Below are 23,657 nucleotides of genomic sequence, written 5' to 3'. Positions count from 1 at the left end.
CTGAAGGAGACAGAGACACAAAAAAACCCTTCAAAATATCAATAAATCCAGGAGCTGGTTTTTTTTTTTTTAAAGATCAACAAGTAGACAGACCACTAGCCAGATTAATCAAAAAGAAAAGAGAGAAGAATCAAATAGATGCAATAAAAAACGATGAAGGGGAAATCAACACTGATTCCATAGAAATACAAACTACCATCAGAGATTACTACAAACAACTCTATGCACATAAAATAGTAAACCTGGAAGAAATGGAAAAATTCCTGGACACTTGCACCCTCCCAAGCCTAAACCAGGAAGAAGTCAAAACCCTGAATAGACCAATAATAAGCGCTGAAGTTGAGGCAGCAATTAAGAGCCTACCAACTAAAAAAAGCCCAGGTCCAGATGGGTTCACAGCCAAATTCTACCAGACATACAAAGAGGAGCTGGTACCACTCCTTCTGAATCTATTCCAAACAATCCAAAAAGAGGGAATCCTTCCCAGATCGTTTTATGGGACCAACATCATCCTGATACCAAAACCCAGCAGAGACTCAACAAGAAAAGAAAACTTCAGGCCAATATCCATGATGAATATAGATGCAAAAATCTTCAATAAAATACTGGCAAACTGATTGCAACAGCACATCAAAAGGTTCATGCATAGTGATCAAGTAGGCTTCATCCCAGGGATGCAAGGCTAGTTCAATATATGCAAGTCTTTAAATGTAATCCACCGCATGAACAGAACAAAGACAAAAACCACATGATTATCTCAATAGATGCAGAGAAGGCCTTCGACAAAATTCAACAGCTCTTTATGCTAAAAACTCTCAATAAACTCGGTATTGACAGGATGTATCTCAAAATAATAAAAGCTATTTATGACAAACCCACAGCCAATATCATACTGAATGGGCAAAAACTGGAAGCATTCCCTTTGAAATCACTAGACAAGGATGCCCTCTCTCACCACTCCTATGCAATATAGTACTGGAAGTTCTAGACACAGCAATCAGGCAAGAATAAGAAATAAAGGGTATTCAAATAGCCAGGGAGGAAGTCAAATTGTCTCTATTTGCAGACGACATGATAGTATATCTTGAAGACCCCATCGTCTCAGCCCTAAAACTCCTGAAACTGGTAAGCAACTTCAGCAAAGTCTCAGGATACAAAATCAATGTGCAGAAATCACAAGCATTCCTATATGCCAATAACAGACTTAAAGAGAGCCAAATCAAGAACGAACTGCCATTCACAATTGCTACAAAGAGAACAAAATACCTAGGAATACAACTAACAAAGGATGTAAAGGACCCCTTCAAGGAGAACTACAAACCACTGCTCAGCAAAATAAGAGAGGACACAAACGGATAGAAAAACATTCCATGCTCATGGTTAGAAAAATTCTATGTTGTAAAAATGGCCATACTGCCTAAAGTAATTTATAGATTCAATACTATCCCCATCAAGCTGCCTGTGACCCTCTTTATAGAACTGGAAAAAAAACACCTTAAACTTCATATGGAACCAAAAGAGATACACATAGCCAAGTCAATTCTAAGCAAAAAGAAGAAAGGTGGAGACATCACGCTACGTGACTTCAAACTATGCTACAAGGTTACAGTAATCAAAACAGCATGATACTGGTACCAAAAGAGAGATATAGATGAATGGAACAGAACAGAGGCCTAGGAGGCAACATCACACGTCTGCAACCATCTGATCTTTGACAAACCTGACAAAAACAAACAATGGGGAAAGGATTCCCTGTTTAATAAATGGTGTTGGGAAAACTGGCTAGCCATGTGCAGAAAGCAGAAATTGGACCCCTTCCTGACACCTTACACTGAAATTAACTACAGATGGACTAAAGACTTAAACCTAAGACCTAACACCATAAAAACCCTAGAAGAAATTCTAGGCAAAACTATTCAGGAAACAGGCATAGGCAAGGACTTTATGACTAAAATACCAAGAGCATTGGCAACAAAAGCCAAAATAGACAAATGGGATCTAATCAAACTCCACAGCTTCTGTACAGCAAAAGAAACAATCATTAGAGTGAACTGGCAACCAACCAACAGAATGGGAAAATTTTTTTGCAATCTCCCCATCTGACAAAGGGCTAATATCCAGAATCTACAAAGAACTAAAACAGATTTACAAGAAAAAAACAGACAAACCCATTCAAAAGTGGGCAAAGGATATGAACAGACACTTTTCAAAAGAAGACATATATGAGGCCAACAAACATATGAGAAAATTCTCATTATCACTGGTCATTAGAGAAATGCAAATCAAAGCCACATTGAGATAATATCTCATGCCTGTTAAAATGACAATCATTAAAAATTCTGTAGACAACATGCTGGAGAGGATGTGGAGAAATAGAAACACTTTTACACTGTTGGTAGGAGTGTAAATTAGTTCAGCCATTGTGGAAGACAGTGTGGTGCTTCCTCAAGGACCTAGAAATAGAAATTCCGTTTGACCCAGCAATCCCATTACTGGGTATATTTCAAAGGTTATAAATTGTTCTATTATAAAGACACATGCACATGTATGTTCACTGCAGCACTGTTTACAATAGCAAAGACCTGGAGCCAACCCAAATGCCCATCGATGATAGACTGGACAGGGAAAATGTGGCAAATATACACCATGGAATATTATGCAGCCATAAAAAACGATGAGTTTATGTCTTTTGTAGGCACATGGATGAATCTGGAAACCATCTTTCTCAGCAAACTGACACAAGAACAGAAAATCAAACACCACATGTTCTCACTCATAGGCGGTGTTGAACAATGAGGACACATGGACACAGGGAGGGGAGCATCACACACTGGGGTCTGTTGGGGGGAATAGGAGAGGGACAGCGGGGAGTGGGGAGGTTGGGGAGGGATAACATGGGGAGAAATGCCAGACATAGGTCATGGGGGGGGGTGGAGGCAGCAAACCATATTGCTATGTAGGTACCTATGCACCAATCCTGCATGTTCTACACATGTGCCTCAGAGCCTAAAGTGCAATCACATGTATATATGAGAAAAATATTTGCATACTTTACAAAAGAAGAAATGAAATGGCCAATAAGTACCTGAACAAGTAGTTAGCATTATTAGTTATCAGAGAAATGCCATTGACCACCACAGTGAGAATCCATTTCATAGCCACAGAATGGCTAAACTTGAAAATTGAAAATACAAAGTGCTGATGAGGATATGGAACAATGGGGACTCTCATAACTTGCTGTTAAAGTGTCAAGTGCCACGACTGCTTTGGAAAATTATTTGGCAATGTCAAGAAGTAAATATATACTTAGTCGATCATCAAGCAATCCCACTCTTAGGTAACTGCCTGAGAGAAACGAAAGCACGAATCCATAAAATACGTGTATTAAATCATGCATAGCAGTTTTACTCATAATAGCTAAAAACTGGAAAAAGCCCAAATGTCCATCAACTGGAAAATCAGAGCAAGAAATTGTGCTCTGTTCATACTGTGGGAAACGACTTTGCCGCAAAAGGAATGTATGAGTGATATGTGTGACAACATGAATGAAGAATCCGGAGCACTGTGCTGAGTGAATAAGTCTAAATACTCATGAACACACGCTGTACAATTCCATTTACATGACGTTCTGCAGCAGGCCAACCACGCTATGGGAGTGAAGTCAGAACGGTGGCCAGAGTGGGCATGTGGCAGCTCTCTTGCTGGATAAAAATGCTCTACATCTTGATTTGGGAGTTGGGCACATGAGTGTACACATTTGTCAAAACACATTATACCGTATACGTATAATCTGTGCATTTTGTTATATGTAAATTATGCCTCAATGAAAAGAGTATTACGGAAAAAAATAACCGTGAACATATGTTCTCCCAAAAAAGTAACAATGAAATACATGAGGCTGCAGCCAATGAAACCACAGAGAAAACTAGATAAGTGAATAATTATGATTGTTATTAAAAATAAAACTCTTGGAAACTGTTAGGTTGGTCGATCAAGGCATCAGAAACAGAAAGCAAAGATAGAGGAAATTGAATAACAATGAATTTGAGCTCTTAAGAAATGGAAATGGCAAAGACATTCCCCTCAAAAAATGTTCAGGCATAGATAGCTTTAGATAAGAATTCCACCAAGTATTTAAGGGTCAAATACTTTTAGAGAAGTTGTTTTAGAAAGTAGAAAGCAAGGGAAATCTGCCCAGCCCATTTTGTGAGGCTAACATAACCTTGATTCCAAATACTGATTTGGCCAATACCAGGAAAAAAAAAAAAGGTCTACTTCATTTATGAAAATAGATGCAAAATTCCAAATCGGCTACCAGCTAATTAACCCTACAGTGCAGTTTGAAAATAATCCAGTTGGGTTTATTCTAGGAGTTAAGCACAATTTGACATTAGAAATTCTGTTAATTTATCTACCATATTATGGGAATAAAGGAACAAAGTAACTCTTGAAGATGCCGAAGGGGATTTAACAAGTTCAGCGTCTCTTTCTGATATTTTAAATTTCTCAGAAAACTCTGAATGGAAGTGAACATCCTTAATGCGATAAAGCTTTGCATATTAAAAAGTTTGTAGAAAGCCTACGACTCTGCAGATGAACTTTAATTCATTCCCTTTGGCGTTGGAACCAGGACAAGCGGAAGCGCAGCAGCTACTCACCCTCACATGAGAGGCTCTGGCTAGTGCCGCAAGATGAGAAAATGAAAAGAGGGGAAGAGAGGAGGGAGGGAAGAGACGAAGCTGTCATCACACACAGATTATATATCATCTACATAACCCAACAGAATGAACAGAAAATTGATTGGAACTAATAATAGAGTTTCGCAAGATTGCTGAATACAAGATCAACTTGCTAAAATTAGTGGCTTTCCCTACACCAGCATTAACCAATTAGAAATATAATAGGAAAAGAAATACATCCACGAGAGGAACCCAAATGATGAATTATCTAGAAATTAAGCCATAAATACATGCCGAAAACCTTTATAGAGAAAAAAAATTAAAATTAAAACCCGTAAAGGACATAAAAGAAGACAAAAATGGAGAGATGAAATTGAAAGCATCAAAAGGACATAAAAGAAAACAGGAACAAATGGAGAGATAGACCATTTTTATGGATGCTTTAAGTTGTAAAAATGTCAAATCTTCCCACATTAATCTATAAATTTCATGTAATTTTGTTCAAAATACCAGCTGGATTTTTTTGAGGGACTTGACAAACTCATTCTAAAATATATATAAGCCATAATGTCCACAAATTGCTAAGTCTATTTTGACAAAGAAGAGCACATGGTTTGGGGGTGAGGAGTGGACTTACCCTGCATGATCTGAAGACGTCTTGCAACGCGGGTGCCTAAATTGGCTGGCTCTCTATGGTGGGGCAGGACCAGGGATGCTTCATACGGCAGGTATCAGCCACCCACTTCTGAGGTGGTTCAGGTTCCCAGGGATTGTTCCCTATGTGACAGCCCCAGGGAAAAACGCTCTTCCCAGCCTATTCATAGGCTGGCTGCATTGAGCTCCTTGTGGCTGTAGGCATGAGACCCTCTTTCCTTGCTGACCCTCAGCCCCTGGAGGTCACCTGCATCCTGTTAGGTGGTCCCTTCTTCTTCAAAACCAAAAAGCTAAACATGGGGACACCTCCTCTCATCTGAGCCCTCTCACACCTCAAATCGCTTTCAGGGAGGGCTCAGGCCTCACCTGATTCAGGTTCCGGGCCTTGTCTCCTTTTTGATTAACTCCAAGTCACCTGATTAGTCACCAGATCAAAGGAGGATACCCCTCCAGAGGACACGGGGCGCCCCTGTGCTCAAGGAGCAGAGATCAGATGCATTGCAGGGGGCATCTCAGAATTCCACCCACCACATCACAGTCATGAAAACAGAATCGAGGGCTGAAAGCCACTTCCCTCACACAGGAAACATAGTGTGATAGAGTGCAGTCAGCAGCCAGGAGGAGGAGATACATTATTTGATTGTCCATATAGTGAAGACGGATTCACTGTACAGAGAATTAGATTGATTTCCTAACACCTCATACCACACACATAGAGAGTCTGGACGGGTTAAACATAAATGGATGGAAATACTCTGTGTGAGTATAAAGCTGTAACATGAATTAGAAAGTGCACAATACTCTGATTTTCAGGCGGAGGTGAGGCTTCTTGAATAGGGCCTTTGACAAAGCTCAGCCTATGGAATAAAATGCTAATGCGTTTGACTACGTCAGAATTAAAGATCCGGCCAGCAGAAAACAGACTCGAAGTGAATGGAGGGTGACGGACTGTAACACGGTATTGGCGACGCTGGCACTGATAAAGGATTACTGTGTAGAACGTACCAGGGACTGTCAGAAGTCAGCTAGGAAGAGATGGGGGCACCCGCGGGAAAACAGTGGGCAATCCGGAGAGGGGACACCCGAAAAGCTAACAGAACAAGCACGCGACGCGACACTCGATTTCAACAGCAATTTGGGAGGGAGATGCAAAAATAAAATAGCAATTTAGTGAAAAACAAACCGCTGTTGGGTAAGCTGCCGTTGACGGAGCCGTGAGGAAACCAGAGCCGAAGGCATCGGTGCTGGGAGCGGCGGACACTGATCTGCCGGCACTTGACACACTGCTGGGGCTCTGGACTCAACAATCCCCCTCCTTAAAACATAACATGCCCCTGAGAAACTCAAGCACAGGTCCCGGGGACACCACAAGCATCATTGTCCCAGCTGCTTTTACAGAGATGACAACTTGAGTGTCCACTCCAGGGGTATGGGTAAGTACATGAAGACGCACAGTGCGCCATTCCGTGAAATTGTCAAAATCCCGGAAAGTGAAGTCTACACAGCCACAAGCAGCACAGACAGATTTTTAAGGCATATTGTTGAATGAAAAAAGTGAGAAGCAGGAGCTCGATGGCACAACAAAACATACTCACATTGGAAGCAGTACTTACATACAAAAACAAGCCGCATGTGTTTCAGAGTCAAACGCCCCTTCGGGAACACGTATGAAACCTCTCCGCGGGGATCTTCGGGAGCACAGGGGAAGGGGGGACGAGGATGGGGAACAGAATGTGAGAATGAGTGACATAAAACATGATAAGCAATTGGTAATTATGTCCCATAAAGTAAGGAGTAGGGTGAACTCAACTGTCTGAACTTCAGGTGCACATTTTAAACATATAAACAAAGGAAATGTGAAGGGTGGAAGCGTCCACGGACGCTGCTCCTTGCAGAGGTCTGCTCCTTGCTCTGAGAAAGCCGTCTCTGGCTCTCTAAGCCAGTTTCCCGGTGAGCATCGCTCCATGCTGGAACCAGCAGGCTGGGTAAGGTGCCTCCCAGAGGACTCTAGGGAAGGGACCTCCCCTGAGGGGTGCAAGAGGAAGGTGGGGGAGGCATGCTTCCAGCCTGTGGCAGGTGGTTATACTGTTCCAACTCTCTGCTGTACTCTGCAGGAAGCTTACGTTCTCCGTGCCATTGACGTCAAGGCTGGCCACAGGACTTGGCTGGGCCAACGACGTGTGGGTGGGAACACTGTGTTTCACTTTCAGGGAGCAGCTCCCAGAGCCAGTGGGTGCTTTCCATGGCCTCAAGGCCAGCAGTGCGGGGATGAGGACTGCGGGGCCACCCAGATCTGGACAGGAACCACAGGCCACTAATGTGGATTGTGAGTTGAGTGACAAAGCAACAGAAATGCTTGGAAACCCCTGAACTGTGGAGGCTGCCTGTGTGGGGAGCATGGCCCCACTTGAGCTGACAGAGGAAGGGCTTCAGCGGGGGAACCTGCCCTGGTTATCCTCTTCTTCGTAATTCTAGAAGTTCTAAGATCTGGTCACAGGCTGGAGCGTGAGAAGATCTGATCAACTTTTCAACTGCCCCGACACTCCTTCAAAGCGGGTCATTACCACAGAAGACTGGAGAGGAAGCTCCTGTCCAGAGAAGGGAGCTGAGATGCCACCACCAGAGCTGAGCTGTCAGAGTCCCGCAGTCCCTACACATGAAAAAGAGGCTTGTGGAGTGCCCATCGCCATGGAATCCATCTCGCCTGAGGGCTGCGAGGCTGGCAGGGGCCCTTAAGGATGCATTAAGGGCAGGATAATGAGGTGATGACTAAGGTCCTCCCACCTGGACTGCAATTATTTCATTTTCTTGGAAAAATGGCATCATCATGATGAATACTTGGCTGATTTCAGGGCAGATTAATGCACTTGATATGAAGTGTATCCCCGTTTATCACTGGCCATGTCTTGCTGAGAGCTTAATCAGCCAGGGCCGGCTCTCCCGGCCAGCTCACTCACAGCCCCCAGCCCTCCCAGACCAAAGGATGTGAGGGGAAGGGCAATTTTCAACTTTATGTTCCATTTCTTCCTTTTCAAATTATTTAAATAAAACTTTGATCTCCTGTTACAGGCCGAATTGTGTCTTTCCAAAGATCCCTGTGTTGAATTCCTAAAACCTCAGGCCTCAGAATGTGACAGTGTGGAGGCAGTGTCTTTGAGCTGTGATAAATTAGAACCAGGTCTTTAGGGAGGGCCCTCAGCCCCTATGACCGGTATCTTCCTCATCAGGAGAGGAGATTAGGATGCACACAGGCACAGGGGGAAGACCATGTGAGGACACGGAGAAGATGGCATCTACAAGCCAAGGAGAAAGGACATGGAAAAACCAGCCCACTGATACCCTGATCTGGATTTCTGGCTCTGCTATTGAAGCCCCCTGCAGTTGTGATGGGAGCCCTGGTGGGTGCACACATCCCTGTTCAGCATCCGGGAGCCCTGGCGGGTACACACATCCCTGTTCAGCATCCGGGAGCCCTGGCGGGTGCAGGCATCCCTGTTCAGCATCCGGGAGCCCTGGCGGGTGCACACATCCCTGTTCAGCATCCGGGAGCCCTGGTGGGTACACATGTCTCTGTTCAGCATCTGAGAGCCCTGGAGGGTGCAGGCATCCCTGTTCAGCATCTGGGAGCCCTGGCGGGTTCAGGCATCCCTATTCAGCATCCGGGAGCCCTGGCAGGTGCACACATCCCTGTTCAGCATCCGGGAGCCCTGGCGGGTTCAGGCATCCCTATTCAGCATCTGGGAGCCCTGGCGGGTGCACACATCCCTGTTCAACATCCGGGAGCCCTGGCGGGTTCAGGCATCCCTATTCAGCATCTGGGAGCCCTGGCGGGTGCACACATCCCTGTTCAGCATCCGGGAGCCCTGGCAGGCATCCCTGTTCAGCATCCACCCGCAGCTCTTCATCCTCCCATTTCCCAACACTGGCCTTTGGGGGCCGTTGAAACATCTATTACCGGTCCCACCCCAATGCCTTTATCCTCTCAAATAGCTGTAGTGTGTGTTCTAATTGGAGGTTCAAAAATACGAGGAGCTCCCTTCCTCCGGAGGCAACCTCTTCAGCCTCTGCGCACGGCAAGCCTTTCAATATCCCACGTACCCAAGTCAGGCTGTGCCCTCCCACCCCCGGCTGAACTTGTTGCTTTTTCCTCTTTCTTTCTTAGAATGATACGTATGCCATATTTACTTCTTTTATTCATTAATCTCAAGGCCAATAGAGACCTACACAACTTGGTTTTCATTGAAAATTTTCAAGTATTCAAAAAAATTCCCTCAGTCAGGCTAAAAGACATTTTGATGCCAAATGCTGAAATGTCAAGAACTAACATCTGATTCCCCGTAAATCACTACCCCGTCCCCGCCGTCCACCCTGCTGGGTTGAGCTTTGCACTTTTCATCTTTCTTTCCTGATCCCTCCTCCAAATGCTGTTCAAAGGATTACAAAAGAACGCAACAACTCAAAACAGTACATCTAAAAAATGCTCCGGCAGGTACCGAGAAGGCCGAATGTGGCAGGGGCTTGCAAGGACAGAAGCGTCCACAGCAGGAACAGGCCGGGCCCGGTGGCTCACGCCTGTAATCCCAGCACTTTGGGAGGCTGAGGCGGGTGGATCACCAGATGTCAGGCGTTTGAGACCAGCCTGGCCAGCATGGTGAAACCCCGTCTCTGCTAAAAATACAAAATTAGCTGGTCACGGTAGCACACGCCTGAACCCCAGCTACTTGAGAGGCTGAGGCAGGGGAATCACTCAGGAGGAGGGAACCCCAGGAGGAGGAGGTGGCAGTGAGCTGAGATTACACCATTAGACTCTGGCTTGGGTAGCAGAGCAAAGCTCAGTCTCAAAAAAAACAAAAACAAACAAACAAACAAACAAACGAAGTAGGAACAAGAGGGAAAAGGAATGGGAAGTAATCGTGTGAGCTGGCACGAAGCAGCTGAGGAGCATGTGTTTCTGACCCACGGTGACACTGGGGGCTTGTGGGTTGTCTCTCATGGCCTGAGGGATTTCCTGTGTCTGGAGCCTGGCTTGCACCCCGTCTCGGCACCTCTGAGGTGGACGCTTCAGTGCCAGATTCGTAAAGCCAGATACCAACGTGCTTGTGTTCAGCAGGCAGCGCAGGCTGTCATGTGGCCTGGGTGCGTGTGGGCACGACTTGTGCACTCAGTGGCTGGGCGTCTGTGGGATGGCCCGACAGGGCCAGGCCTGGGGCTGGCACGGTGCCAGAGCGAAGATGGGGAGCCAGGCGGGCAGCTGTTTACTTGCCCTGGACTGAGAGAACGGCACAGGCTACGCACAGGCATCCAGACCCGCTGGTGTGACGGGATGGGAGCCACGTGGAGACTGTTTCATGTTGACTGCACACCCCAGAAATCCACCCACTCCGTCTCCCTAGATGGGGGTGGCCAATGCTGTCAGTCTGCCCCTGCCTCCTTGAGACCTCCCCAGGGGATCCAGGCTGGCTTTGATGATGCAGTCTTGTTCTAGTCTGATTTGAGTCAACATTTAACCCCAGGGGCGTCAACTGTACCCATGCAGTGACCTGCATCTCCGCCCTCCAAGCCTCTCTGAGCTGGGTTGATGCTACACTCTCAGAAGGTGATTTTGTTCCCCTTGTTTCCATATTTGAGAGGTCTCCCCAGGAGCCTGAGCTCCGGGGCTAAAAGGGAGAATTTAAGAGACGAGCAAGTGGGACTGAATGAAGGCTCCTCTGTCCCACGGCAGATCAGCCAGCTCCCAAAAGGCCTGCCTTTCTCTTCTGTTGGGTGTGGATGGTGGTGCCCTTGTCACAGGAGGGCCCTGGCAATGGGCAGCACGTGGAAGTCACCTGAGCACACAGCCAGGTACAGACGACATTGCAGCTGGCCAGGTTTAGGATGAATCGGGTTCCCCCATTTGCTCTCACCTCTTTGGCTGCTGAACTTGAGAAGAAGCTCATCCACTCTGTCTGCTGTCCTGCAAAGGGCCTCACAGAGGGTGACAGTGGCCACTAGGATGAATGGATGGGACTGAACATCCTGCAGAGAATTTCAGCTAAGATTTCAGTGGCAGGAGCAAAGGCACGGACATTTACCAGTCCTCATCCTGTGCGGATTTCAGGGAGCTCTGGAATGGTTAGAGTGGGTAGATCCCATCGAAGTCGTGCCTCTGCTTAGCACAGAAGGGGAAACTGAGGCAGGGAGTCCAGAGGAAAAGACTGTTTAGCACATGGTGTGATAAAAGCAGAGGGGTGGTCAGCATGCAAAGCCTGTGGCTTCCAACCCACTTCTCGCCTGTTCCCAGAAGCTGCCTGTTGTCAGGGAAGGGACTTCCCTCCTTTAAGGGGACATTGGTACAAGAAGGGGGGTCCGTTTCCTCTGCATAGGAGGCTCTGACACTTCTGATGTACTTCTCCTCTCTCTCACTGGAGTGTAGGTCACCCGGACCTCTGCAGTACTGGGGCAACGTCTCTCACGCTCCTTCACCTGACCGGTGTAGCGGGCTGGAACACCGGGCATTCTGTCCACACCATGCGGCAGGCAGAGAGGACATGCGGTGTGGCCGGAGCCTGTGGGTCCTCAGCAGCTCTGCTCACAGTGGGACATGAGGTTCCACTCGGTGCCAGGGGCATCAGATCAGGGGCATCAGATCAGGGCATCAGCTCAGGGGGATGAGTGGGCAAGCAGTGGATGGGGAGGCAGGAAGAGGCCCAGTTCTGCCCTGTTGCTTAGCCTCTGCAAATCTAAACACCACAGCCCAGGCGACCCCCTCGTTTAGCTCGGCCACTTTTGGTGGTGGCCACCTGCTGGTGGAAGGCAGGTGAGATGGTAGAAGGCACATGCAGACCCGGGCTGGCCCAAGGCCAGCTGGGTGGGCTTCAAGGTGGCCGCATGCTCCTGGTCATGGATATTCAACCACATCGGGATTCAACCGGGCTCCCGTGCTCCGCCCCGGGAGCTCCAAGGGCCATGGGCTGAAGCCACTGCTCTGTTTCCAGCCCTTGACCCAGGGCACAGATGAGGGCCAAGGATCATGGCCGGAGAGGGAGGGAGACGGGAGCTGATGAGCAGTGCACTTCCTCGTTCCCCAGCTCCTCCTTGGCCCACACCTGTGGGCTCCTCCCCACCACCCAGCGTCCTATGGCCACAGTCTTAGGGGCCTCCATGCTGTCAGATCACAGGTTCTCGTTCCTTCCCTGCTTGAGCTCCTGCCTTCTTCTGGTCCTGGTTCCTCCCTGCCTGACACTGGCCATACCTTTCCAGCCTCTTTGCTGCCCGCCCTCCCCCTGGGCCCTGAGGTTGGATTTCCCAGGGCTTTGTCCTGTGCCCTCTCCCAGCATCTCTGCATCACCCTGCGGAGCTTCACCTGGTCCCAAGCCCCCACCACCGTCTGAACGCTGAGGATCTCCTGGGACCACATCTGACCTCTTGACTTCACATGCCAGCCCGCCTCCTTGGCACACTAAATATGGCACTGCAAAGCTGAGTCAGAACCTTCTAAGTGTCACTCAGGAACCTGGGTACCTCAGTCAGCCACTGCCCAAGGAAGCTGCCACCACCTGTCTTCTTGGCACATGGGGGACACTCAGGGTGAGCATCGGTGTGAAGCGGGGTCAGCTCTGTTTGCAGGATCCTTGTCCCCTCATCATGCCATGAGCGCGTGCTGGCTCCTTCTCGAAGACTTCCTTCAAGCTTGCCCCATCTGCAGGCTTCTCAGGCCGTGGGCTGGGAAGTGCTCCACGGTGGTCCCGCAGGTCACCCTGTCCACCCTGATCACATGTGTGGCAACTACCTGCTGCTCATCTCCTGACCTAGACTGTGAGCTCTTGCGGGTGGGGCCAGGGTTTACCTGCCTCTGCACCCCCAGGACCTAGCACAGAGCATGGTGCCTGCAGGAGCTCCGCAGATGTGGGACATTCACTGCCCTGTGCCTGTGGCCGAGCCCCTGGGTGACAGGAATCCTTCATGCTGCCTTGCATGGCAGACAGAAGGCAAAGTGCTCGCCTTTTCCCAGCGAACGCCAGTTGCTGTAGGAGTCAGCACCTTGGGTGCAGCCTCCATCTGGAAACTTCCCAGCCCCAGCTCCCGTGACCCCGAGTGTGGAGTCTCCTCTGCAGGCAGCAAGCGCCTCCGCTGTGTGGCTGGGGGCTACCTAGACAGAAGGGGGCCAGGGCACCTCTGATCTGGCCTCCCTACCTTGTTTTGTGGTTGAGCAAAGCAGTGCTTTAAAGGGAATTTATTTTTCCAAATTGCAGAACAAAGAACACGATGTTTAGGAAGAAAGCACATTGCTTACATTTGAAAAAAGTTAGCAGCATTATATAATGAAAGACACTTGAAAGTGTTGACTCACCCCGGGCTGACATACATCTTTGACTGGTTTGTGAAATACTCATAAAATTACATCCTGTTAATTTAAGACTTCTTATGCTAATTTTCAGTCAATTTTATTTGCCTAAGAAATTTATTGGTGGCCTTCAGGGTAACAGCCTGGTTTGGTCCAAAGATGTGGGATTCTTGTTTAAAACACCACGCCAGGGAAGAAAAACAGAGCTTGCTGTTAGGGCCAGAAGGATGGGAGGACAGCGCCAGGGTGGGGTAGGCGCTCGTGGCCTCCCAGCCCTGCCCTCGGAACCAGGCAGGGTGATGCTGACTCAGACCCCAGCTGGTCCACAGAGCAGAGCGGTGCTGGTTGGGTAGAGCACCCCTGCTTTGTAAAGGAGAGAGCAGAGGCCAGAACCCTTGACATTGCCCTTGAGTGGAGAGCCCTGGAAGGCTCTAGGTGGTTCCACTGCTCAGTGCACCCCACAAGTTTAAGTCTGCAAGAGGAGGTGGTTCTGGATGAAGAACATTTGGGTGATGTGTGAATTTATACGGCAGCAAAAGGAGGCCACTTCTGTGAATTGGCATACACCTCTTTGGGCAGGGAGGCAAGTTTATATTTGGGGGCCCCGAGCTGGGCTGGCTTCCTGGATGTGCAGCAGGGCCTGGCTCTTGGGGTTGGATGTTCTGCTGCCTCTGTCTTAAAGTTCCCGACAAGAGCCCACATTCCACACTGCACAGAGCCCCATGAATCACACAGCTGGTCCTGCCCTTAAAAGCAGATCACAGAACAGAGGACATGGTAAGCACCCCCACCCGACACCAGACAGTTCTAAATACGTTCTCCTGATCTTGGCCTCACCCACCTTCCTCTCTAAAAGGAGGTCCCAGACCCTCACGGCACCTGCATCCTGGGGGAGCCTGCCATGGCATGGCTCTGGAAGTGAGGACCACAGCCCCCGGAAGCTCTCCCAAACGACCTTCTTCCTGTTGCCCAGGACAGAGATGGAGGGCCGGTGGTTCCCTGGGGAGGCATCCCCCTCCTCACCTCCAAGCCCAGGTCAATGCCACACGCTAACCCTGCAATTCACCAGGGACCACCGCCCTGTGCCAGGAGAGGCAGAGGCTGTGCTCCCCCTGCTGCCCGTGGGGAGTTTGTGGCGGAGGGTGGAGGTGTCTCCCCTGCCTAGCCACCTGGCTGCTGTGGCCTGGTCTCAGGGCTCCTGCTACTGGCTCTGAGGTCCCAGCCCTTCCCGCCACAGCCACCCCAGGGCAGCTGACCCTATAACTGTCTCTGGCAAGCATTAGAGGGAAGGCAGTTTGAGAAAACGACCGGGTCAGAGAGTGCTGGTCTACCACAGACGGCCACTCCCGATCCCCCCTAAAGGGTCTGGGCAGACACTTTCTGCTGGTTGTTGGTTGTTGGAGGTGGGAAGGACGATGGTGGGGGACCTATAAGGTGCCGACCAACATCACCCTGAGTCAAAGTAGCCCGTCTGGAGGGGCCACTGTTTCCCAGCTCTCCAACCAGGGGCCATGAGACCAGCCGTGACAACGCCTGCCTGGGCCGCTCCTGCTGCCCACTGCCTCCCACCTTCCCAGGAGACCCTTCGTAGTCACACACAGCTCTGTGCAGGCCTTGGTCCTGTCCCTTTTCCTCTACAATTGGTCAGGCCCCTTCCTCCACACCCCACTGCTCCCTGTGGCCAGGCCTGCGTAAGGTTCTGGGAGCTCAGGCGAACCTCCTCACCACCCGCCCAAGCAGCGCTTGGCCCCGGGGAGAAGGTGAGTCACGGCTTGGAAGCCTCCAGAGGACTCATCGCTCCTGGCCCTGAGAGGCCTGTTTGCCCTCATCCGGGCTGCCCGGCGTGTGCGGTAGTGCCTGTCTAGTTTGCTTGTTACCTCCCTGTGCTCCCAGGGTTCCTTCCAGATTCGAGCTGGGCTTTGTTTGAATGGAGTTGCCTTGTGTTTGCGCCCTCTCCCGTTATTCTTGGTCTCAGGTTTTTCTCCCCATCCATCTCCTCTCATTTAACACACACTCCCCAAGCCCCTCCTCTGCCCCAGGTTCTGAGACCCATGAAGATACAGAGTCTGATAGAACTCAGACCCTGACCTCGAGGAGCAGATGGGAAAATTGAGGTCTGCAGGGCGAGGAGACTGGTCCCGATGCATCCAGCAGCCTTCTCCTGAGACAGACGTTAATCAGCAGTTCCTGGTGGGGATACAAGGTCTCCCCGGGCACCAAACAGAAGCTTCACAGAAAACGTGATTCAAAGCAGAGACCTGGAGACTGCGGAAGGATTGAGCATCGCATGGTGGGAGGAGAGTCTGGGCCTTGGAGCCGGGATGGAGGAGGGGGCCCTCATCACAGGAGAGGTGACTCAGAATGCGCTCTGGCTGCGATGCAGGGAATGGGCTGGAGGGCAGCAAGCTGAGGGTGGTCAGACCCGGAGGCCCAGGAGAGGCTGAGGCCTGGGTGGGGGGCAGGCACAGAGTCATGGGGGCAGCAGGGAGAGTCGGGGGAGAGTGTGGAGGACTTGAAGCACCCCTGGGATGGGCTCGCCATCCAGAGGGCAGGAGAAGAGAGATGTGGAGGGTGCTGTTTGGGAGGCAGCATCCCCGACAGGCTGTTCATCACAGAAGGCTCCCCGGGGTGTGTGGGGCAGGGGCAAGGGTGCAGAGAGATGAAATTTGGGTGCCGTGACTCTGAAAACCCTGTGTGGTGCCCTCTTGGCAGTTGGAACTTAGATCTGGAACTCCGAGGCCTTGAGAGGTGGATTTTCCCATCATTCTTCCACAGGGACAATTGTATCCAAAGGAAGAGGAGGAGGAAAAAGCCTTTGGTGAGCCGGGCGTGGGGAAGACGGGCTCACGGCAGAGGGTCCTGTGGAGGCTGGAGGTTTGCAATGAGAGAGCTGGGAGGATGGGAAGCTGGGGTTGGAGAAGGGGTCTGAGGATGTGGGCTCAGAGGAAGGCCGTGCGGAGGATGGGGGCAGGGATGGCTGGACGCCGTTCCTAGACACAGCCTAGTCCTCACCTCCAGGTGTGCCAAGTGGAAAAGGAACGACTTGTGAAGGGCCAGCGGCGCCTCCGGGAATGGAGGGCCATCTGTGGGGCAGTGGTGGGCCTGTCTCCCCGAGACATATGGGAGTGGGAGAGGCAGGCTCTGCCTGGGAAGAGAATGGGGGGCTGAGCGAAGAGCTGGGGGCTCCAGGAAACAGGTGCAGGGCTCTGAGCCTAGAGAGTGTGGAAGAGGAAGGCAAGAGGACTCTGGGACGGTTTCCACAAGTGGCACCGGGGCACTGGGCTGCGCAGGCATGAAAACAAACCTCACAGCCTAGCTGAACCTCACATCCTGTTGAAAAATTCGCTCAAGATAGATCCGAGATTTCAATGTAAAACTGTACAACTTTGTTTAAAATGTAGGAGACAAGTTTGGGACCTGAGGGCTTGGTGGAAAGGTTTTGGACGTGATACCAAAAGCACAATCCATAAAAGAAAGACTAGGACATTGGAGTCCACAGACATGAAGAACTTTTGCACCGTGAAGTCCCCTGTTCAGAGCACGAAAAGGCGAGTCAGACTTGGAGGAAGGATCTGCAAAGCCTACACCCGACAAAGGACTCATCCTAGAAAAGTAACAAATTCTCAAAACTCAACATACAAAACAAACCATCCAATTAGAAAATGGGCAAAAAGGATGCACAGACATTTCTCCAAAGAGAACAGGCAGATGGCAAACAGGCTCGGGGAACACGTGCAACATCATTAGGAAATGCACACGAAAATCATGCCTGGTTATCAATGCACGCCTGTTAGAACATCTAAAAGAAAATAAAAACTAGCGACAACAATGAGAAAAATCATCAAATGACCCCACATTGAGAGACATTCTGCAGAACACCTGACTGGTATTCCTCAAAAAACAAAATACAACAGAAAACACAGTCATAACACCCAATGCTGGTGAAGATGGTGAGTAACGGGATCTCTCACACACAGCTGGTGCGAGTGTCAGATGGCAGAGACACTCTGGGAAAATGTGGCAGTTTCTTTAGACACTAGGCATACACTTACCTTTGTGACCCAGCAATTACATTCCTGGGAATTGTTCCCAGAGAAACAAAAACGTCCCTTCACACAAAAACCTGTTCCCAGCGGCTTCATTTGCAGTAGCAAAAGCCAGAAACCCGAAGGCCTCTTGGCAGGTGCACAGGTAAAGCGTGGTGTGTCCGTGGCGGGGAATACCGGTCAGCACACACAAGGGAGCAATCGAGAACAAACCCAGCATGGAGGGACCTCGCGGCCCGTCTCCAGAAGTGGTGTGTTGCACTCTCAAAATGACATTACAGAGGTGGAGACAGACTGTTGGTTGCCAGGGGTTGAGGATGGGGGAGCAGAGAAGAGGGGCGTGCATGTGACATAAAGGTGTTGCAAGAGGGACCCTTGTAGTGATGGAACTGATTGTGTGTACCTAAATCTACCCATGTGATAAACCTGCACAGAACCAAATACACACACGCACCCCTGCACGTGATGAATGCATGTGCTGTGGACTGAATGTTTGGGTTCTTCCAAAATTTGTGTTGAAGCTCTAACCCCCCAGGGGATGGTATTAGGAGTCGGGGCCTTTGGGAGGTGATGAGGTCTTGATAATGGAGCCCTCATGATGAGATGAGTGGAGCCCTCATGAAGAGACTCAGGAAGAGATGCTCTGTCTTGCGAGGAGACAGTGAGAGGGCAGGCACTGAGCCTGCCGGCTCCGTGATCTCAGACTCCAAGCTTCCAGATCTGTGAGAAATAGAGGTCTAGGGTTTAAATCACCCAGTCTGCAGTATTTGTTACAGAAACCCCCACTGACCCGGACAGCTTGTAAAACTGGTGAAATCTGAACGAGGTCTGTGGATTCCACCGAGGTCACTTTCCTGATTTTGCTATTGAATTATAGCTCTGCAAGACGCTACTTTTGGGGGAAACTGGGTGAAGAGTGCATGGGATGTCTGTGTACTATTTTTGCAACTTCCTGAGAATTTATAATTATTCCCCCCACCATCAGACCCCCCAAAAAAAGAAGGGGAAAGAAGTAAGGGAGAGTGTAGATGCCTGGAGGGTGCACCGCGTGGGTGAGGGCATAGCAGAGACATGGGAGCTGCAGAAACATGCCGCGGGCAGGTTGCTTCCAACATCCCAGGCAGATGTGCCAGGCCAGACATCTGGGGAGGTTAACTCAGGTGAAGAGGAAAGGGTGGGCCCCAAGAATGGTGCCTGCTGGGAACAGGATGTGACCTCTCAGCCCCAGCAGAGAGAGCCCTCTGCCCACAGAGGTGTGTGCCCAGGCAAGCAGCGGGCAGGCGGGACTTGTGTCCCCCACCCCACCCCTGGGGAAAAACCAGCACTGCAGGAGGCGGCACTTGATTCCATTGGAGACCCGGGTAGCGCTTTTCAGCCATAACCTTTTCCATCGGGGGAGGGTCTTCTGGGGCTTCTCGGAGCCACAGTCACAGCCTGGGCTTCCCAGCAGAAAGAAGTAACGATCTCGCTTTGCACGTTAGGAGCTGTCTGCACCCACTCTTCCCAAGTTACATGAGGACACAATTTATCTTTAGCCCGAAGCCACCTGCTTGGTAATCTGTTTCTGTGTACCCAACTGATCCCACCATCCTTACATTAGCTGGAAAAGCGACTGACTTTATTTAAAGCAATCAGCTCGCACAGACACCGTGGACCGGGTGGTCTCACCGGTGCCCGTCTGGGCTGCCGCCATTGGGTGACCCTGCCCTTCTTCGAACGGTGGAGCCGTCGGCTCCGACCCAGGCTGAGGAGGGACTCATGCCTGGTGAAGGTGACGCCCAAACCCCAGCGAGAGGGCCTTTCACGCAGATGGCTGGTGGAGTCGTTTCCCCCGTGGTCTCCAAAGCTATACTTCATTTTCACATTTTGGTCCTTCTTCCAGACAAATGATTAAAATGATTAATAAAGAATCTGGAAGTGTTTGTACCCAATACTGCCAATGCTGGCTACAGTGTGAAACATATTGTCTTAATGATGTCTTAATACCTCTGAGGTTTGACCCTAAAGGAGAAGGGCTGCCCAGGCCCTGTGCTCACTGAATCATCTCAAATGCTTCTCCCACGACTAGGCAGCCATGCATCTGGACAGGCATCCAGAACACACACACACACTCTCACACACTCACTCACATGCACACACACTCTCACACACACATGCACACTGACTCACACTCATACACACACACACACTCACACACACACACACACACACTCTCTCTCCACCCTACAGGGCAACTGTGCATGTTGGGCTGCCCCTCTGATTCTTCCATGGAAGTCAGGATCTACTGTGAGATACGTTCACACGTGGGCTGAACTTAAATGGTAAACAGATGTGAGTAGCAACCCAATGACGTGCAAGTGGGCTGGCCACAGGAAGCCAGGGAGTGAGGGGCTTGGTCAGCCTCCTTTAGAAGGTGGCCCTGGAAAGAGGTGGCCCCTGAGAGGGTGGCAGGGGCTGGCTCTTGGCAGGCTGCCTACCGGGCTCGGCAACCCTCCGAGGGGAGGCTACGTTTCTCCACTTTGCAGATGTGACGCCGGGCACGGAGGGGCTGACCTCAGCAGGGCCGTTCGATGTGCAGGCATGTGCATATTCGGCCCAGCCCCAAAGACTCCCTCACCCCTCCTTGCAGTTAGAACAGGACTCGCCAAACGCCTCCAAGCAGAGGTGCACAGAGCTTTGTAAAAACACATCACCTAAAATGTGCCATTTTAAAGTGTACAAGTCAGTGGCATTAAATATATTAACATTGTTGGGTCACCGTCACCACCATCTGGTTCCAAAACTTTTTCATCACCCCAAATGAAAACCCTGAACCCACGAGCAGTCACTCTGTTTCCCTGCCCCTGCCAGCCCTTGGCAACTACTAAGCTGCCTTTATCTCTGTGGGTTTGCCTATTCCGGACATTTTGGATAAATGGAATCACACAACGTGATGCTTCTTTCACTTTGCATCGTGTTGTCAAGGTTCCTCCATATTGCAGCCTGTGTGGCATCATTCCTTTTTCGTGGCTGAGTAGTATTCTACTGTGCGTACAGAGCACGTTTTGCTGACCCATTCATCTGCTGAGGAGGTGGAGCATCTGGGTGCCTCGAGGGTTCATCCCCAGAGGTGTCTGTGAATGGGACCTGCAGGCAACAGGGACTTCGAGTGACATTCACGGTTGCATCCCAGTGCCTAGAACAGTACCTGGCACAGAGTTGGTGCTCGGGAAATATTTGCTGATGACAAACAAATGAATGAACACTTGGGTATGGTTTCCAGAAGTGACAGTGAGAGCATTTGTGCTGTGACCTTCTAGAGGGAAGAGAGGGATCCCAGCTGCTACCACTGCCGTCTGTAATCAACTTTGGGGAGGAAAGGCCAGGGTAAGGCTCTGAGTGCCAAGCCCTAGATGGGGAGTCAGGAAGCTGGCCTCAGGGTTCGCACATGGGCTCTGTTACACAGAAAGCCAATGAGTTTCCAGCCACTGCTGTAACAAATCCTCACATGCCCAATGGCTCGCGACACAGTGCATCATGTTGCCATCCTGCAGATCGGAAGCCTGATCCACATCCCAGGGGATACAATGAAGCCCCCCACAGGGCTGTGTTCCTTCTAGGGCTCTAGGAGCAGAATCTGTTTCCTTGACTTTTCCAATTTCTAGGCCCATCTGAATTCTTTGGCGCATAGCCCTGTCCTCCATCTTCAAAGCCAGCCATGCAGCAGAGGCTCTCCAGTCCTTCCACCTCTCCATCATGTCTTTTCCTGACCGCAGCTGGGAAAGGTCCTCCGCCTACAAGGACTCAATGATTAGATGGTTGAAACCACTTGGCTGACCCAGGATACTTTCCCATCTCAAACTCCTCAACGGAATCACCTCTGGAAAGTCCCTTTGCCATGTAAGGTTACATACTCACAGATTCTTGGGATTGGGACATGGATGCCTTCGCGGGGGATTGGGGGGAATTATTCTGACAACCACAGAAGTCCCTTGGCCTATCTGAGACTTATTTTCCCCATAGGAGAAGCAGGCCAGGGAATTTCCAGGTCCTCCCAGCTCCTGGAGTCAGGTCATTGGAGCAGGAAGGAACAAGGCCTCTGACATAACATCAATGGATCATCTTTGAACCAGGTGCCTGTCTGGCCAAATGCTTGATTGGACCTTTCCACCTGTGTTTTTCTGACTCCTCGTGGCTTCCGAGAGCACTCTCCTTCTCTGTTCAGGTGAGAGACCCAAGCGTCAAGGAGGTCGGAAGGCAGTCCCCGGGTGGCGTGGGGGTCCCAGAGCCTCCCTGTGTTTGTCCAACTCAGAAGCAGGTGGAGTGCTCTGCTGTTTGTGCAGGTGATTTGGGTAAAATGCAGACACTTTAGAGCGTTTAGAAAAAATCCTATGAATTTTGCATATTTGAAATTGGTCCTTTTGGGAAACTGGAATATATACTCAATTTAGACGTTAATGTAAAGGTTTCTGAGATGGACTTTCTCAGTACAAATGTGTTGGGGGGATGTGGAGAGGATCTGCTGACGTGACTGCAATGGCTCAGCTATTTGCCTTCTTTGAGTCTTTTTTTCAGGAGCAGCGAGCTGCAGAGGGAAGCTGCAGGATGAAGTGCGGCATCTGGAGACTGGAGGTGACACATCTGTGCCTATGTGCTCGCCAGTACCCCGCCCCAAACCTCTGTGGTCTTTCTGAAGCTGGCTCCGCGGATGCCAGCAAGTGGCCGAGAAGTCACACAGTTTGCCGCTTCTCAAAATCCAAGACGGGACCAAAATATTCTCCCAGGGAGACGAGCAAGCTCCCAACAGCAAGCCCCCAAAAGCCGTCCTCTTAACCACGTCCTTCCTTCCACCTAGGTTCCCCTGCAGGTCTTACTGTCTGGCCCAAAGACTTATCATTGTGAGGGGAGGATGGTGAACACAAACACTCCCCTTTGCTTGGAAATGTGCCCTGTCAATAGTTCAAAGGGAGTCTTTCACGGGCACGAGCTCTCGGAGTACAAGGCAGGGCCATGCACACAGCAGTGGTCCCAGTGGTTTGCCTAACACCCACGGTGGAGGGAGAATGCCAGCTGACCCTGCACCTGGGCCAGCAGTGCCTGGCAGAAGGGCTGAGGTCACAGGCACTGCATTTCTCCCGACAAGCTCCTGAGAACCACAGGTACGCAACGGGCAGCGTCCGCAGCAGGCAGAGCTTCCTGGCACAGCCAACAGGATGGAGCTGCCCCGCCCCCATCGCCAGAGAATCTTTGTCAGTGCCACTTGGTGGGATCTTGGTGGTCTGGTCACAAGGGTGCAATGTGTCTACTTCTTCAAGTGTGTCTTCATTCATCCCTTTGTTCATTCAAGAAATTGGCAGGCAGCTTCCTGACTGCTCTAGGGAATAAAAAAAGCAAAACACATCCTAACCTCCTGGAGCTCACAGTCTAAGGGCACAGACACACTGGCAGGCCGCCTGTCACAATGTAGCCTGTGACGAAGGACCTTTGTTTGTTGATGGATTCATTCATTCATCAAGTGCCTCTTGCAAGTTGGTTATGTGGTAGGTACCTGGGCGCTCACCAGGGATGGGTCCAAAAGAAGCAGATACCATGTCAGTTAAAATGTCAGATGTCGCCTGCTGAGTGGTCAGCAGGCATAAGCCTTTTGAACGATTGTGAAAAAGGGCTCCTCAAGAATCATTTGTTGACAAAAGACTCTTAGGCCCAAAAGGTTCATTTGAAACTTTGTATCTGATAGCTAGGTGTCAGATGCAGCCAACATGCTTCTGGAACTCACTGACAGTTCACTGGGCACCCAGAGGCACCAGAGGGGTGCAGGGATGATGGAGACACAGCCCCAACTTCCATCAGCACGTGGGTGGTTTGGGAAGAAGAAAGACCAGAGCCCGCCCAGTCTGCCCACAGCCAGTGCCTAGACCTCTTCTGGGACTTCTGGAACCACCCCATCTGCTTGATAATTGAGTGAGTCCTGGCGGC

This window comes from Callithrix jacchus, chromosome 8 (genome assembly GCF_049354715.1).
Source record: "Callithrix jacchus isolate 240 chromosome 8, calJac240_pri, whole genome shotgun sequence".
NCBI lineage: Eukaryota > Metazoa > Chordata > Mammalia > Primates > Cebidae > Callithrix > Callithrix jacchus.
This window is presented reverse-complemented; position numbering follows the sequence as displayed.